Below are 17,313 nucleotides of genomic sequence, written 5' to 3'. Positions count from 1 at the left end.
TATTTTATTATTACCTTGTTACCTTGCTTCTAATTTTTTCTTTTCTTTTTTTTTTTCATTCACTAAGTATGAGGAATTTTGGCTACCCTAATAGCAGAATCTTGAGCTACTTTGGCCAATTCAGGTGTAAGTCTCATGTATCTCAGGACTTTATAGGACTCCATCTCTGTAGAGAATCAAATGTCAGGAACCCAATTCAGAAGCCAAGAAAAAATTCAGAGGAATACCAAACTTTAGGTCTATTTAAGAACAATTAGCAGTTACAACTCACAACCCACAGCAGGAACACTTCTTAAAAGCTTCCTTCCTCCGTGTCTTCTGTCAATCCTGCAACTGTGCCAGAGCCTCTCCCTTGCCAAGTTGCTGACATTCACCTCCTCTTTCCTACCCCAGCTTTCTTATTATGGAGCTTGTGTTAGTTCTTGGCTTTATTTCTGCTTGTCTTTGCTCATTATCTGCATTCTCCACCACAAAAGGACATCAAGAGTTTAACCAGACAAGTAGGGACCCTTTCCAATTTCTTCCCATCATTCAATTCACTCAACCCATGATCCTACTTTATAATCGGTCCGGGAAGTAGGAAGGCAGAGTTTCAAGTACTCCTTAGAGAATGAGGAGAGTGAAATTTTATTAGCAAGCAATAATAAAATTTTATTTAAAAGCTGGTGAGGGTATGGTAGTTCCTAAACAAACAAACAAACAAACAAACAAAATCAAGCATAGAATGTCCAGTTGTTCTAACAAATCTACTTCTAGTATACTCCAGAGAATTTAAAGCAGGGACTCAGACAAATATTAAACACCCATGTTCACAGCAACATTAATTACAATAGCCAAAGGGTGGAAATAACTCAAGTGTCCATCAACAGATGAATGAATAACCAAGATTTGGTATATCCATACAATGGAATATCACTCAACCATTAAGAATATATTTCTGATGCATGCTACAACTAGGATGAATCTTAAAAACATTTACACTAAGTAAAATAAGCCACAAAAAAGGACAAGCATGGTATGATTTCACTTATACAAGATAGCTAGAATAGTCAAATTCATAGAGCCAGTAAGTAGAATAATGGTTGCCAGGGACTGGGAGCAGAGGGAATGGGGTTTGTTTCATGAGTACACAATTTCAGTTTTGGAGACAGATGGTGGTGATAACTGCACAACAGTGAATAGACTATGAACTAAATATTTTGCCTCTATCTCCACCAACAATTGCAGGAATTCCAGCTACCTTAAAACATCTCCCCAAAGAGCTCTAGGAGTTCCCAAGATGAATGGGCAAAACCCATTTCTCTCCTTTCTAGAAAGGTCTTAGATTTATGGCTAAATGTCTACTACTCTTGTCAGTAAAAATTAAAAATTTCATTTTTAAGCTGCTTATAAATCTCAGGGTGAATAAAGGCATATAATCCAATACCTAAAGGTAGGAAAGCCATTAAAAATGAGCAAGAACTCTTTAATATAGGATTCCTAAAATTCTACGCCCCAATGAATTGGCTCTAATTACAAATCATCAGTTTTGGGAAATGCGGAACAATTCTAACACAAGTGTGCTTCATAAAGAACTTACTTATACTTAAAAAAAAATTATAAACTTCAGGTAGCAGTATTTTTGAATTTCAGAGCATAATTATTAACACGAGGCTGAGCCACAAAGCACATAACCCGAGGTGTGACTTTCTGCATTGCTGGGATTGAGAAATATCACTCTGGCCAGTCACTCTCAGAATGCTATACATGAAAAAGTGGGAAGCCTCCATAGCAATGGCTTTTTAACAAGAGTGTGTAAACATTACAGCTGCCTAGTCCTTACCACGGCCCAAATTTTCCTGGTTCAGTCAGACTGCAGCTCCACATTCACCCTGAGCTAGAATTTGACAAGACTACAATGATTATTTTCCAGAGTAGCTAGGGAGCAGGTGGGCTGATGGTCAGGGCAGCTTCAGGGCTGGGATGAGCACACTGTGACATCCATGACCTCTGTATCTTCTGCCCTTTAGCCATATCACAACTGCATAGTCATGTCTGTATTTTTAAATGTTTTCCTGGAAATCTGAGAGTTGCCATGCAGTCATGAAGTAGGATTGCATACCATGGTTTCTCAATAAGTGAAAAATCCAGACTTCAATCTTCAATCCAGATTGAAGTGTCTTACCCAAGGTTCCACAATATCAAAGCCAGGTCTAAAACCAGGGTTTCCTAGTTTAATCATTCATTAAAGTAATCTATGCAGTGTCCCTACTATTGCCAGACACTGCTCTACACTCTTAGGATATGTCAATTTAACTACAAAAGACAATGAGATCTGCTTTCATGGAGTTTATATTCTAATAGAAAATGTACTGGTTATAATTCGAAATAGAGTAGTCAAGATAAGCCTCCTTGAAAAGAAAACATTTGAGTAAATACTTAAAAGGGGGTGAGGGAATCAGCTATACAAATAGCTCTGGGAGGTGAGTCCAGGGAGAAAGAAAAGACAGAGCTGGAAAACACTAGTCCAGAAATAAATAATATTGGTAGGGGTGAGAGTGTGGTAGGCAGTGAAGATGATGACAAAAAGAACCCATTAGTTGAAATTTTAGAAGTAGAGTTGATTCATCTCACTGATAAACTGGATGGATAGGTTACATTTTCTCCAGAAGGTGTTGAGATGATTTTGGAACCATTCAAAAGACACTAGTTCAGGTCACTCAATGGAACATCAGTAATGAATCCAAACTCAGACTGACATTGAGTCTGTGGTTGAGACAAAGAGTAAGGAAGCACCTCAGGCTGGAGCAGAGGGAGGCGGGGAGACAGCAGTCACAGAGACCAGAGGGGAACAGAGGTGAGACCATGGAGCCTTGTAGATCATGAGAAGGACTGTGGCTTTTACTGAGAGAGAGATGAAGAGCCAGCAGAAAGCTTGAAAGAGGAAGAGAATAATCTGATTTGGGTTGTAACAAAGCTGCTAGATTGGTAATAGCCTCTCTGGGACAATGGTGGGACAGGGAAGCCAGAAGAAGGTTATTGTGGTAATCCAGGCTTGAGATGATGGTGGCTGGGACCAAGGATTGGCAGCGAAGGTGGTGACAAGGACCAGAATCTGGATATTTGTGGAGACAAAGCCAATAGAAGATCCTGAAAGGTTAGATATGTGGTGTAAGAGAAAGAAAGGAATCCGGGGTAGCCCTACATTTTTGGCCTAAGCACCTGGACACATGGCATTGTTAAGCACTGAGGGAAATAATACTAAGAAGATAGGTCTGGGGAGGAGAGACAAGTTCAAGATAAGTTGAATGAAAGATACCCCTCTAGGAGGAGATGTTGAGAAGGCTGTTGGACTGCAAGTCTAGACTTCAAAAGACCCTGTTTTGATAAGACATCAACTCCCAGTGTCATCTCAGCTTGCCATACTTCCCACATCCACAACTTGGACTTTTTCAGGATAAGAAACACGTGGGTCAGGTTAACTCTTCAGTACCCTCCCGCTGCCCTCAAATCTGCACTGGGCTTATTTCTAGGAAAAATAACCAGTCACCCTCTAATTTACCTTAGGGGATTCTCAATCAAGGGGCTCCTTCCCCAGCTTCATATAGCAGAAACCCCATTACAGAACCTCAGACACGAGACACAATGTTGTGTTAGGTGGACCTTACAAATAGACCCTGCAACTGAAGGAATATGGCACCATTTTCCTAAGGTCTGTGGTATATTTAATCATTTCCCCTACTTTATCGGGAGGATGCGATTTTGTTTTTTATATCCTTGCAGGAGAATTTTTTTTAAGCCTGGGGAAAATCATAAGTAGCTGAGTGATCCAAAAAAGCCACATTCAATGCATCTAAATAACCCCGTGTCTGGTTAACAATGAATTGATGCCCGTGGGATGACGATATTTTAAAACTTTCCCTATAAATGTGACACAAGCATCCCTGTGCATCAGCATAATCTCTGCTGAAAACATTTCAGTGAATGACAAGTTGATTGGCCCCAATTTGAAAAGCATAGTGTATAAAAACATAATTTTGGGGGTGGCCAACATTATGACAGATACTATATTCTGCTCATACACAGAACTGGTTTGAACTGTTTGGGGAATTTTGATAGTCTGTGAGCACTCTCAACAAAGAAAATTGGCCAAATAGCAGAGGAAGGAATAGAAAGGAATGGAATTAACAACTGTTGGGCTACTATTATCAGCCAGACATTATTTGAGAGAAAATGGTGGGGTGAGAGATTGATTGATAATCATTGTTTTCACAACCAAAGGCAACAGCATGATATGGATGGAGAGAACATCAGCTTTTCAGTGGAGAGCCCTAGCCCAAATTCCAGCTTTGTCTCATACTATGAGACGTCACACTAATTACTATGTCAGGTCTGTGACCTTCAGTTTTCGGATCTGTAAAAGGAGGACAACAATAGCTAGTTTCTAGGCAGTTGTGAAAACAGATTATATCTGTATTCACACACACACACACACACACACACACAGAGCCCAGCATAGCTCTAACTTTATTATGAATGGGGCATTAGGGAAGATGTAATGTACAAAGTTCCTGAGCTACTCAGTAGGATACACACAAGCTTTAGAGGACCACAGAAAGAGCGCAGGTCACTTCCGCTAGGTGCCATGCAGGGTCTCATTGATTCTAGAGCTCAGAGACTTGAAAGGATAAACAGGGCGCTGCACAGATCCTCTCCACTGGCCAGACTATCACTGTAGCCACGTTAACACCCTCTCCTGGGGTCTCCTCATTCAGTTTAATGAGTTTATGTCAAAAGATGTGGCACTGTCGGTTAAAAGCCACCAAAAGAAATTATGGAAAACCATATCTTGATTCTTTGGGTGAGTGGGGGTCGTAGAGTATCTGTAAGGTACTTTTTTCCCCAACAGTTTCCCGTCATCTGGTCCCATATTAAAGAGAAGCAAGAGGTCTGTTCTGCAAAACTGCTGACTCGTAAGGAATTGGAATCCTTTTATTATTTTCATTTTCTTCGACCTGTTTTGAATAACAGTAAGGATGCAGACCAATTACAAATCCTGATCCCAGATAAAAAGTCCAGGAAGATGGATGGCATATGGAGGCTGGGGATTAAGCAGAAAGGTGAGATGACAAGAATTAAGTCCTGGAGAGAGAGAGAAGGGAGGCGGGCCAAAAATGAAGGAAGCTAGGATTTCCAATTTGATCCCGCAGGCCCTTAACTTTCAGATGAGACTGGTGCCTCCAATCTGCTCTGTAAGCAAATATCGATCAGTTTTTCAGATTAGCTCTACTGTGAGAAATTCCATGGCACTGACAGAAGTAGAAGAGGACAGGTCAGCAACTTTTCCATTGAATTTGCTGTCAGAGCCAGAAGAAGATATAAGAAATAATAAGCAAGTGGGTGGAGAGGATTTTGCTTCAAATGTGTTATACCAGTCTTCTCTTGCATAACAAAATCATCTCAAGAAATGGGTTTATATTAGCATCTGTACATGGGGAGCTAAAGAAAGAAAACTGCAGTGCAAAATTGCAGTGTGCTGTTTGAGTGTGAAGTGATTTCATTTTTTTTTTTTTTTTAAATCTGAGCTACATAAGTCAAACCTCACTGGGGAGTGTGGGACAAATCCTGTGGGACCCAGAGGGCGTCCACCTGATGCATTTAATGGCATATACGCTTAAGAGTAGATAAGAGCCCAAGGCCATGCACCCGGGGAGAAGTGTTGTGCAATAAGTTCAAGGTCAAAGACAAAGAGCTATGGCACAAATGCTGAAGCTTACCTGTGACCAGAGAAGACACTAGAAAGTTGGTCTCTACATGGAAAGACCTCTGAAGCGTAGCCTCAAGAAGTCTCCTGCCTGAAAGAGAGAAGGGGGACATGAGCCAGCTCTGCCCTGCGTCTTAGAGGACAATCTTTGCCTTTGGTGCAGTTTTCCTTGGAGTCCTCTTTCCTGTCTCCTTTTGTGCACAGAGGACTAAGAGTTAAAGGTGAAATCTGGTGTGAACAAATTGGACAGGAGCCACATTAGTAGAGATGCCGTGCGGCATTATATTAGTAAATCCCATACCATGAATCACTTAAAAATGCTACATAGTTGCTTTTGTCTTATTCTATTTAAACCCACTTTAAGCAAATAATTGAAAACTATGTTTTAAGTTTTAAAGATGGAGAAAAGGGTATCTGCCCAAAAGAACTGAAAGCAGGTCCTTAAAGAGATATTTGTATACCCATGTTCACAGCAACACTATTCACAACAGCCAAAAGATGGAAGCAACCCAAATATCCGTTGACAGACGAATGGATAAACAAAATGGGGTGTATCCATACACCACTGGAAGATTATCCAGCCTTTACAAGAAAGGACATTCTGACACATGCTATATCGTAGGTGAACCTTGAGGACATTATGCTCCATGAAATAAGCCAGGCGCAAAGGATGATTCCACTTATGTAAAGTATCTAGAATTGCCAAATTCATAGAGTCAGAAAGTAAAACAGTGGTTGCAGGAGGATGAGGGTAGAGAAAGAATGGGAGTTGTTGTAATGGGCACAGAGTTTCAGCTTTGCAAGATGAAAAGAGTTCCGGAGATTTGCTGCATGGCAAAGTGAAGCTACTTAACACTAGTGAACAGAACACTTAAAACTGGTGAAGATGGTAAATTGTGTATGTATTTTACCACAATTAAAAACAAGGAAGTATGCAGAGTACAATATATTTATTCTACTAGATGAAAAAGACTTTGAGAAAGAAGTGAAATTTCAGCAGATAATCCCTTGACAGAGAGTGGGGTTGGGGGCTGGGATTCTGGGAAGGGATAGCGAAGCAAAGGGAGCCACTTTCGGATTCCATTCCGAATCCACTGGCATGCTCCCAGTGGTTTGGGGACATACTGAGGACTGCCGCTAGAGCTAATGTGAATGCATTCACAACAGACTACTGGGTAGGTCTAGAATTTGGGACACTCGAGAGAGTTAGGGTCTTGAAGGTAAAGGGCACGGCTTTGAGTATGGATGGCCATAAAGGGTAATAGCGAGCCACCATGGGGGTTTGATGAGAGAGGTGACACTATCAGAGCAGCAGGTGAGAAAAATGAATTTGGCAGCTGCATGAAGGACTGACTGCAGGGGAGCCATACTAGAAGCAGAGAAGCCAGTGAGGAATGGGTTGTAATTATTGGTCTTGGAACGTAAGCATTTCCTTGCCATTAAATTGATCTTACCGCAATAAGTCACAGTATTTACCCAGTTCTACGATGAAACGGCTCAGTATTTTACAGGAACAAGTCTCCAAGAAAACCCCAATATTCAAGTCCCAACAGATTCAAAAGGAAAATATCGAAAAAAAGGGAGGCTTAAAAAAGGAAGAAAAAAAAATGAAGGAGAAATATAAAGACTAACGTGTCAGGGAAAGAAATTGCAAACCCAAATGATTTGTATTAGAGAACCAGCCTTCTTTCCCCCCGCCCCCAAAATAGCTGGACTATTTAACTCCAGCAAAAAGCTATTTATGAACATTTCACACATTAATGAGCATTTCTTCTTACGACTGTTGAGTAACCAAAAACTAATGAGAAAGAATGGCATGCACAAATGAAAAAGCAGAGAGGAAAGAAAGCACTGAACATCTTATGAACGACTAAGGGTCCCATTCCCAGTGGAGCGTAGGGTATGAGTGAGTGAGAGGCAGAGGAAAGTGTGTGTGTGTGTGTGTGTGTGTGTGTGCGCGCGCGTGTGCACGTACTTGCATGTGGGTGCTCGGGATTGGTGGCTGTCTGTGATAGGAAACACAGATGGAGCCAAACAGACCCACGGAGAATGTGATGCTGACACAGACTTTATTGTCAAAGATATTTGCTGGCAAGAATGAGCTCATGAAAGATCATGAACAGGGAGAAAGATAAACCTATATATCTAAACCCCATGTCAGGACACTTTTGTGACTGGGACAGGTAACTTAACTTCATGAAATCTCAATAAATACATGTCTAAAACGGTGAATTGGGGGACCTGGATGGCTCAGTCAGTTCAGTGCCCAACTCCTGATTCCTGCTCAAGTTCATGATCTCAGGATTGTGAGGTTCACGTCAGGTTCCACGCTAGACATGGACCCTGCTTGAGATACTCTGTCTCGTTTTGCCCCTCCCTGCCACCCTGCTTGAGCCTGTGCTCTCTCTCTCCCACTAAAAAAATAATAATAATTGCCAGAAGGAGCACACTTAATGAAAGTGTTTAGAGGATTAGAGGTAACATAGAGAAAGTACCTGGAATAATGCCCAACATACAATAGATACTAAAAAAAAAAAAAAAAAAAAGAAAATAGGATCATATTATATTTGTGTGTCTATGTACAATATTACTCTTAATGATTGTTTCAAGGAAATCTACCCAAATTCCCTTACAATAGCATATATTTATTGAGCATCTATTATATACCAAATGCTAGGTGCTAAAGTGATATGGCAAGGTCTCTGCCGTTAAAAGCAAATGTCATCTGCGACAGCTGGGTATTAACTCTCCAGAGCCTCGTATATTGTTAACAAGGTCAAGAGCGTGGCTGAAAATCCCAGTTGATGGGAGGATGGGAGAATCCTGATAACCATCTCCAGCGCACAGACCAAGATGCCTGTTAGCCTGCAGAAGTGCAGCGCTGCCCCCTACTGGAAGGAGGACTTGATGACCAAGCGGTCTTAATTTTCCAAGTCCAAGATGCTCTTCCCAGGTTGCTTAGACTTACCTCAACAAAAAGAGGGAAAGAAAAGCAAAAGCAGTGTGAAGAAGTATGTCCTTGGATGAAGTCAGGGGCAGCTAGCCGACTGAGGGAGATAAGACATCTGCTGATTCTCCCTTTGTGGGCATAAGTCATAACCCAAACCAAAAGCAAAGATCCAGACTCCTTGTGAAAGCAAGATCCAAAGCACAAGGGTGCTCCTGCCAATGTAAGGACCAATGTGAAGAACGAGTGAGTCTCCCCACCTGCACAGGCCAGCCCACCTCACTAGTTTGATCTCATGTTGCTAACAGATATTCAAACAACCTCCAGTACCCTCTGACATAGACCATTTTCCCATCAGCAAACCATGTTCACCTCAGCTACACATGACCACCCCCATCAAGTCAGATGCCCCCACCTCTGTCAGAGAAGATAGGATGAAAACACAGAATAACATGTAATGCTACATGGGGCTGCTCAGGGGACTTTAAGATTAGGTTGTCCATCAAGGGAAATCATATAAGGATGGAGACCTTTCAAACAGGCCTCAAAAGAGAAGTACTCCCAGGCAAGGTGGAGGAAAGGCGCCCTAGATCAGTGGGTTCGTGCGGAGGAGCCAGGGGGACAGAGAACAGAAGAGCAGGTCAGGAGTCAGCTCTCAAAGATATGATGTGCCAGGCTCACTCTGTGAACAGTGGGGTTCTTCATGCAGAAATAGAATTTAAGAAATATTCATTGGGCAATTCCAACTCAAGGTGTCCCATTGGAATTCTTCTTCTTCTCCCCATTCCATATCCTCTTCCACTGAATTCATATCTCCCTTAAAAACACCACCCACCAATTTCCCTACATAGAAACTTGGAGTCATCCTTAACATATCCCTGTCCCTGGTCTATGCAGACACTAATTCCTAGCTATACCACCTTCTATAAATAGTTCTCAAAACCCTCTCCTCTCCATCCCTGATACCACCTTTACAATTCAGGCCTTCATTATCACTTGGTCATTCTGACTCAAATTTAATGCCCTTCAGTTTTTCCTCTTGTTGCCACCCAACTGATTGCTCTCAAATTCAAATATAACCATGCTACCACCTGCTCATGCTATTGACCAACTCCCCATTGCTTTCAAAAGAAAGTCCTTGGTTTGTTACATAAAACCCTTTGTGTTCTAGTGCTTACCTATATCCCCTGACTCACCTGCTTTTCCTCCTTCTATACATTTTGTTCTCTAGCCATACCAAACTGCCTGTTTGGACCAGAATACCTCAGGACCTTTGCATGTGCTGTTCCATCTGCTTGGACCACAATTCTACTCTCTGCATGTCCAACAGCCACCTAGTATTTACTTAATCCATGGAGATGGCAATTCAGGCATAAGCATGACCTCTTAAAGGATCCTCCTCTGGCAGCTCAGGTTGATTCTAGAACCATCTTGTCTCTTTTCATGGTACTCCACTGCCTTTATTATAGCACACATCACAGGATAAACTGATCTTAAATGTCTGTTTCCCTCACTCAGTGATCTTATCCAGCCTTGTGTCCCCACCACCTACCAGAGTGCTGGCTTCAAGGTAGATATTTAATCACTGTGTTGCATTTAATACAAGAAGAACATTAGCAAATGATAAAAATCTGTGCCAGACAGAGAGAAACTTGGGACTCTTGAGATGGTACAAACTAAGCATCCTTTTGAATAGAGACTTCCAAAAGCAAAATGGAGCCATAACCAGAAAAGAAGTTTGTTGAGGCCCAGGCGATTTGGCCCATTATGTACAATGACCCGTAGGGTCCGATTATAAAGATGGAAATACTTTTGTGCCCGTTTATATGTGAGTTTATTTTATTCTGCTGGGACTCTGCCTTACTGGGCTTCACGTGGTCCCCAACTGTTTCAGTTTGGCATATAGAAGGGAATTGAAAGTATCTTGCAGATAATCCAAGATGTCTGCTCAGTGTCTTTCATCTGGCCAAACTGGTGCCCCCCTTGAACCCTTGCTCCCACCTCTGCCACTACAAGCCCTTCCCATCCTTGGATGTGGATATGCACCAGAATGTTAGGACAGATCTTCTCCTACCAGGCAGGGCTCTGAGCCATCCTGCTGTTTCATAGAGCCAAAGGGCTCCCTACATGGCCTCAAGTGCTTCAAAATGAACCCAGAAAGACAAGTGGAGGGCAAACAGAACACAAATATGCACCTATAAAAATAGCCTTGGAAAAACAGCCGCCCAAGAGCTAGATGGGAGCAGTAACAGATGGCTATGTCTGTCTGATTTCCCAATCCCTGAGGTTGTACCTCTCTGCTTCCCTTCCGTCTCTTTTCCTGGAACATGGTTTTGGCAGGCAGTGGGTCCCTTGGAATCAACAGTATCCTTCAAAGTCATTCCAGAATGGTACAGTAATCGAGGCCAACCTACATGCTACCCAGAATGAGAAGCCCAGAGTCATAGACGTGAGCCATGCCCAAAACACATCAGTGACCTTGACAGGACATCCCTGCATTTTAACAAATTACCTTAGTGGATCAAATGTTCCTTTTTAAAGAAAAGCAGAGAATATTGGGCTCAGATGAAAGTCAGAAGATATTCGGGCAATATTATTTGCTGATTGTCAGCTGAGCGCCTTGGCACAGAAGGCCAATGCCACCCAAATTCCTGCTGCTCACCTGGCTCCTGTCTGCCTGCCACTCAGGCACCACATCCTTCACTTACCAAAGAGTCTGCAACTTTGGACAAACATTGACTAAAGTCGATCTTTTTGTTGCGTGTTCCCCAGAACAGACTGCCCATGTCCTGGCAGTTACTAATGTTTGCAAATATTTTATAGTGATTTAAAAATGTAAAACCCAATGTTTTCAAAAGCACCCAAAGTTATTTTTTTTATTTTGATAGCATCCTCTAGAAGCTTCCTGAGTTCGGTAATTAAAAGAGATTATATTTTAAAATTTCATAAGTAAAATATTTCAATGTTTAATTTTCCTTATCATAGTTATAGATGATAAAGGAAATGGATTTAGTATTTTCACCAAGCCCATGTGGATGCCCAAAGCCCTTTTGGATGACCTCAGTGTTCCATACCAATATCACTTTCCATAAACAGCAGGATGTGAATAAAACTGGTAGGTAACATGCTAAGAAAATCAGGCTTACTATGTTAAACATTGATTGAGTACTTACTACACATAGCACTAGGCCCTCTAGGAGAGTATGACATTGATAAGGGAGTCATCCTGCCCACACAAAGTTTTCCATCTAATAAGAAAGATTAACAACTCACTCTAGCTCCCAGGAGGATACGGCGTGTGGGGGAAGGTGGGGGTGCTCTTACCGAGCATGCACAGAGAGCTGGATGTTCTTTATTTCATGTAATCCTCACCACAACCCTCTGATTTGGATATTACCACCTTTCCAAAGGTGGGGCTATTGAGACTCTAGGAGATTAAGTGACTTGCCCAACGTCTTACAGAGTAAATCATCAATTTAGCATGAGCACAGGGGTGTCTGACTCTATAAAGCCCATGTTCTTTCTCTAAACCAAAGCATATTCTTTCTCAAGAAAAGCAGTACCATGCTGGGGTGACTAAGCACGAAGGAGAAGTTCATTCCAGTGGGGTTGCTGATGTAAGTATCAGAGAGGGCTTCACAGAGGAGGTGGCATTTGAGCTGAGACTTGAAGGAATAGGAATTCAATAGAAAATTAATGGGGAAGAAAATGTCGGACTAGAGGATGTTAGCTATCAGTTAGTGTACTGTTATTTTGGAATTCAGGAACATAGAGGTAGAGATTAGCAAAATCATGCCACCAACAGAAGGCACTACATGTCAGCCATGGTGTTTTCCACATAGAAACCAGGCAAAACACATCCATCCACCAGACCCCTTCCACCATGGATCTTCTTCTAGCTTTCATACCACTAGTTCCTTCTTTCCTCTTTCCAAATATTTATCTCTCCTCTTTTCTCCCTATCCCAGACAGACTTAATGAGTGTGTGAAAATCAAGCCTTCCAAAAAAAAAAAAATCCAATTGTGCCTGCAGAGCATTGCTTTCTCCAAAAAGTGTGGACCATTGCCCCAGCTCTGCTTTTTAGGAGGTGGGAGAGGCAAATGGTCTTACATGTATTTGCACCACTAGATTTCCTCTCAGGACCTGTGGTACAAATAATGACCTGGAAAAAATAATAATAATAATAATAATGACCTAGAACTCTCACAGGAACTGGGATAACTCCTGTTCTTATCATTTTGGTGGATTTCATAAGTTGCCCAGGCTCCACGTGCATCTCACGAAAAGTCAGGGAGTCCTCAGTGTCCTAGGCTGCTACCCCAGGAGTTTGGAAGTAGCTGCTGCAGCTGGTTGAAGATAGATGTTTTGAGTAGCTTGGAGACAAAAAGGCTAATTGATGGATGGAGGTCCCTGGGTCGGGGGGAGTGCCCAGTGGAGGACACGTGCTTAGGTGGGAGGAGGGAAGGGAAGTCCATTCCATATTGAAATGAGGATGAATGAAGGCAAGTGTTAGGGAGATGATACAGTTGAGATAGTTCCCATCTAATGTCTTCTGTTTCCATAGGGAAGAGCATGGGGAAAGTGAGGAAGCCTTAAAGCAAATACTGTGGCATGTGGGAGTGAGATGACTGAGGCCACAGGAAGTGTTGTCCTCAGCTACAGGTGGGGATCACAGTCACGGGTGGGTAGTAGCTGCATTTCAAGCATTGTACTATTTTCTCCAACAATGCTCAACAGGCACAGGAAAGGTAGATGGACAGATGGACCAAGATTGGCCTTTTGGTGAGTGGATGGACAGAATTTAGAACAAAAGTTACTGGCAAGAGGGTTGTTGAAATGTACTCAATCATTCAGCAAATATTTATTGAGTGCCTGACAGATACTAAACATTACTCTAAGCAGGTGCCTGGGTGGCTCAGTTGGTTAAGCATCTGTCTTTGGCTCAGGTCATGATCCCAGGGTCCTGGGATCTGGCCCCAGGTTGCGTTTCCTGCTCAGTGGGGAGTCTGCTTCTCCATCTCAATTTCCCTCTGTGGCTCTCTCTCTCTATCAAATGAATAAATAAAATCTTTTAAAAATAAATAAATAAACATTATTCTAAGCATTAGAGAGAGTGGTGAACAAAAAAGGCAAGGGTTGTTGATGGTATTTGTGTCATGGAGACAAAGCAGAAACAAACAGGTTTGTAAACAAGAAAATCAGAATTGCTGATAGTGGTGGGGAGGAGGTTGTGTATTAGGAATAGTCCAGAAGAGCTCTCTGAAGAGGTTGAAGTGATGACCCGTAAGGTCTAAGCAGGATGGAGAATGAAGAAAGACTCCAAAACCCCGTCGACAAGGAGGCTGAAAGTCTTGAGAGGGTCAAAGAGGATAATGCTAGAGGCCTGGAAAGCTGAGGTTAGAGGAGAGTATTTACTATATGGCTTCAGAGGTTGCACAGTTCCTGACAATTAGCTTGAAGGAATGACATGGGGACTCTGTTCCTTCTCAAAATTACAACTTAGGTCCAAAGCTAAGTACAAAAGTACTAAGAGCCCCACATTTTAAGTTCAGAGAAATTTCCAGTTATTGAGCAGTTACCTCTCCTTCAGGCTTTCTGGGAGGCATCCTTGCAAACAGAAGACTAACAAAGTAGACAGAGGCCAACAACCATGACACCAGCTGTCAGTCACAGAAGTCTGCCTCCTTTTGACCCTCACACAAAAGCTCCACTTGTCACTGCCCAGTAGAAGGGGAAGAACACACAGGAAAAAAGGCCACATCCTTCCCTCCAGTCTAAACCAGGTATTATAGACTGAATGCTTTGTCCTCCCCAAATCTGTATGTTGAAACCCTACCCCTCAATGGGCTGTATTGGGAGTGGGGTCTTTGGGAGGTAGTTAGGGTTAGATGAGGTCATGGATGAGATTAGAACCCTTACCAGAGGTGCCAGAGAGCTTGCCTTCCCTCTGCTCTCTGCCAAGTGAGGATACAAGATGTCAGCCATCTGTAACCCAGAGGAGGGTTTTCTCTAGATCCTGATCATCCTGGCATCCTGATCTTGGACGTCCCATGTCCAGAACTCTGAGAAATAAATTTCTGTTGTTTATAAACCCAGGGTATGAAACTCTGTCATAGCAGCCTGAATGGACTAACATCCTGGGACTAGAGTGACAGGCTGGTAGGAAAGAGGCCTTTAAATCATAGACAAAGATTAGAAAGGATAGGACTAGAATAAGCTTACTAAGGCCTGGGAGTGAGCACACAGTTGTGAGTCATGCTGAGAAAGTCTGCTCTTCAGTAACAACACTTTCAGGAAAAGAATTTGTATTTTATGTCTATACCCCCACAAGTTGAGACTCCACAAAAACTTGTTTTATGGACTTAAGACAGGATGAGTGAAGAAGAACTTGCTTAATCATTCAACACACATTTATTTAGCACATGTGATGTGCTGAACTCAACTGTAGGTGCTGAGGAGACAGAGGTGAGCAAGACAGGCAAATGCCTTACCTCAATGCACTTAGGTTCTAACAGAGGAAAGAAGTCAACACGAATATGCATGGACATTATAACTGTGGTGGTAAAGTGTACACAGCATCATGCTGAGACTGATGGTGGGGGTAGGGAGAGGAAGAGACTATTCTAGATGAAGAGATCAGGGAGGGTTCTCTGGGACATTGACATTTGAACAGAAGCTGAATGGAGTAAGACTCCCTGTGGATATCTGGAGGAGCTCAACAAAGAGCCTGTGAAGAGGGAATGAGCTTGGTAGAGTCAGAAGTTTCCATTATGGTGGGAGCAGGCTGAGCAATGCAGACATTGTAGGAGATAAAACAGGGAGATGAGCAGCCCAGGTAAAAGACTATGGTGGCCTGGGCTAGGTGACAGAAGTGGAGGCAGAAGAAGGAGGGGTCAGCTTTGGGATATATTTGGATGCTAGGTCCTACCAGGTTCCTGGTCTGTTGAGGAAAAAAAGGAGCCAAGAGCCTAGGATAAAGGGTGGATTCCCCACACCTGAGATGAAAAGATTGACAGCAAGCCCAGAGGCTCCCCGAAAGAAGGGAGTGACATAACAGTACTGTGGAGGAGTAAAAATCTGCGCATTACTCAGGGAACAAGGAGGACCCCGACCCAAATGAGAATGTCACTTGAGAAGGAAGTTTTCAGTGAGAGCCAGGAAACGGATGAAGCATCTGGACTAGATTAAGAGTGTACGTGATGTTATTTGCAATTAAGTAAAGGTTGTGAAGAGTATCATGGAAAAGGTTAGGAGGAGAACAACCATGTCTAGTTCAGGGAGAAGGACAAAGAGCCACAGGGGTTGGGATTTTGGAGAGGAAGGTGACTAGAGGACATTTTTCAGTTTGGACAAAAAACATGGATGAGTGATGGGGAAAATAACTGGCCTAGAAATTTTCACAGAACTGGGCCTGGAAGTGTCTGACGGATTGAAGTCTCTGATGGATTAAAGGACTTAGACCTCTCTGGAACAAGCCAGCTGCTCCTGGAAATCCTAGACCAGGTGGGCTGGCGACAAGATTGTTTGGTTCCCATGAGGCTCACTGAATGCTGAAAATAGCATTAGCTCCAGATTGATGGGAGGCCTTTCTGGATGGAATCCTTTACGGCTTGTCTTAACTGTGACTCTGAGGGAATAAATGGAAAATGGCATCATTGGTTTTAAAATAATCCTAGGTGAGATAGTTGCTTGTACTTTCTGTTTCCCTTTACTCAACTCCCACTCACTTCTAAACCCACAGGGATCTGATTTCTGCCCATTGCATTTCACTGAAACAGGTCTTGGCCAAGTACACTACTGGTCTTTGTGTTGCTTGATGCTACCAATATTTTCAGTCCTTATCTTATTTGACATTTCAGTCCTACTGACCAACCCTCCTTCATGAAACATTCTCTTCCTTTGGATTTTCACAGTGACACCACTCTCTCTCTGGCCAGTAAATCCTCATTTACTTAGCCTTTAAAATGTTGGGTTTCCTTAATTGTTGATTGTAAGCCTTCTACCTTTCTTACTTTATCTTGTCTCTTTAGGCCAAATGTTCAAATGCATGGTTTCAACTGCCTGATTTGATATAGAAGACATATGAAAAATGCTGTAAGGGTGTTCAGGGATGTGCATGCCTGAGGTACAGGGGGGATTACTTGAGTTGGGTCATTGCTACCCAGATGGTAAATTTAGCCTTTGGGCAGATAATGAAACCCAAGGAGAGGATTATATAAAGAGAGAAAACAGAATCCAAACTAGAACTCTAGGAAAAATTATTCACTGGATTGTAAAATGAATAAGCACCAATAAATAAAAGCAATTGCTTTTATCATTCATCATGATTACTAATATTCTACAAGTTAATTGTTGGTTTGTACATTTCAAGACCTGTGTACATTACCTTTGCATTAACTTTTTAATAGCATTTCCTACATTCCACCCAGAAAATTCATGCCTAGCTTTCTCTCAGTATACCACCAAGATTTGTTTGGTTCTTTGATTCAGTCCAGCATCAGTAATTTTTACTGATTGTCATTAAGATGTATGGTGATGTTTAAAGCACTATAATCCATCTCTATCCTTGGAGATTTTGATGGAGTACTGCAGTACTCCTACAGCTTGCTGTTGTCAGCTTTT

This window comes from Lutra lutra, chromosome 3 (assembly GCF_902655055.1).
Source record: "Lutra lutra chromosome 3, mLutLut1.2, whole genome shotgun sequence".
In the NCBI taxonomy this organism is placed as follows: domain Eukaryota; kingdom Metazoa; phylum Chordata; class Mammalia; order Carnivora; family Mustelidae; genus Lutra; species Lutra lutra.
Note: the sequence above shows the minus strand (reverse complement) of the source record.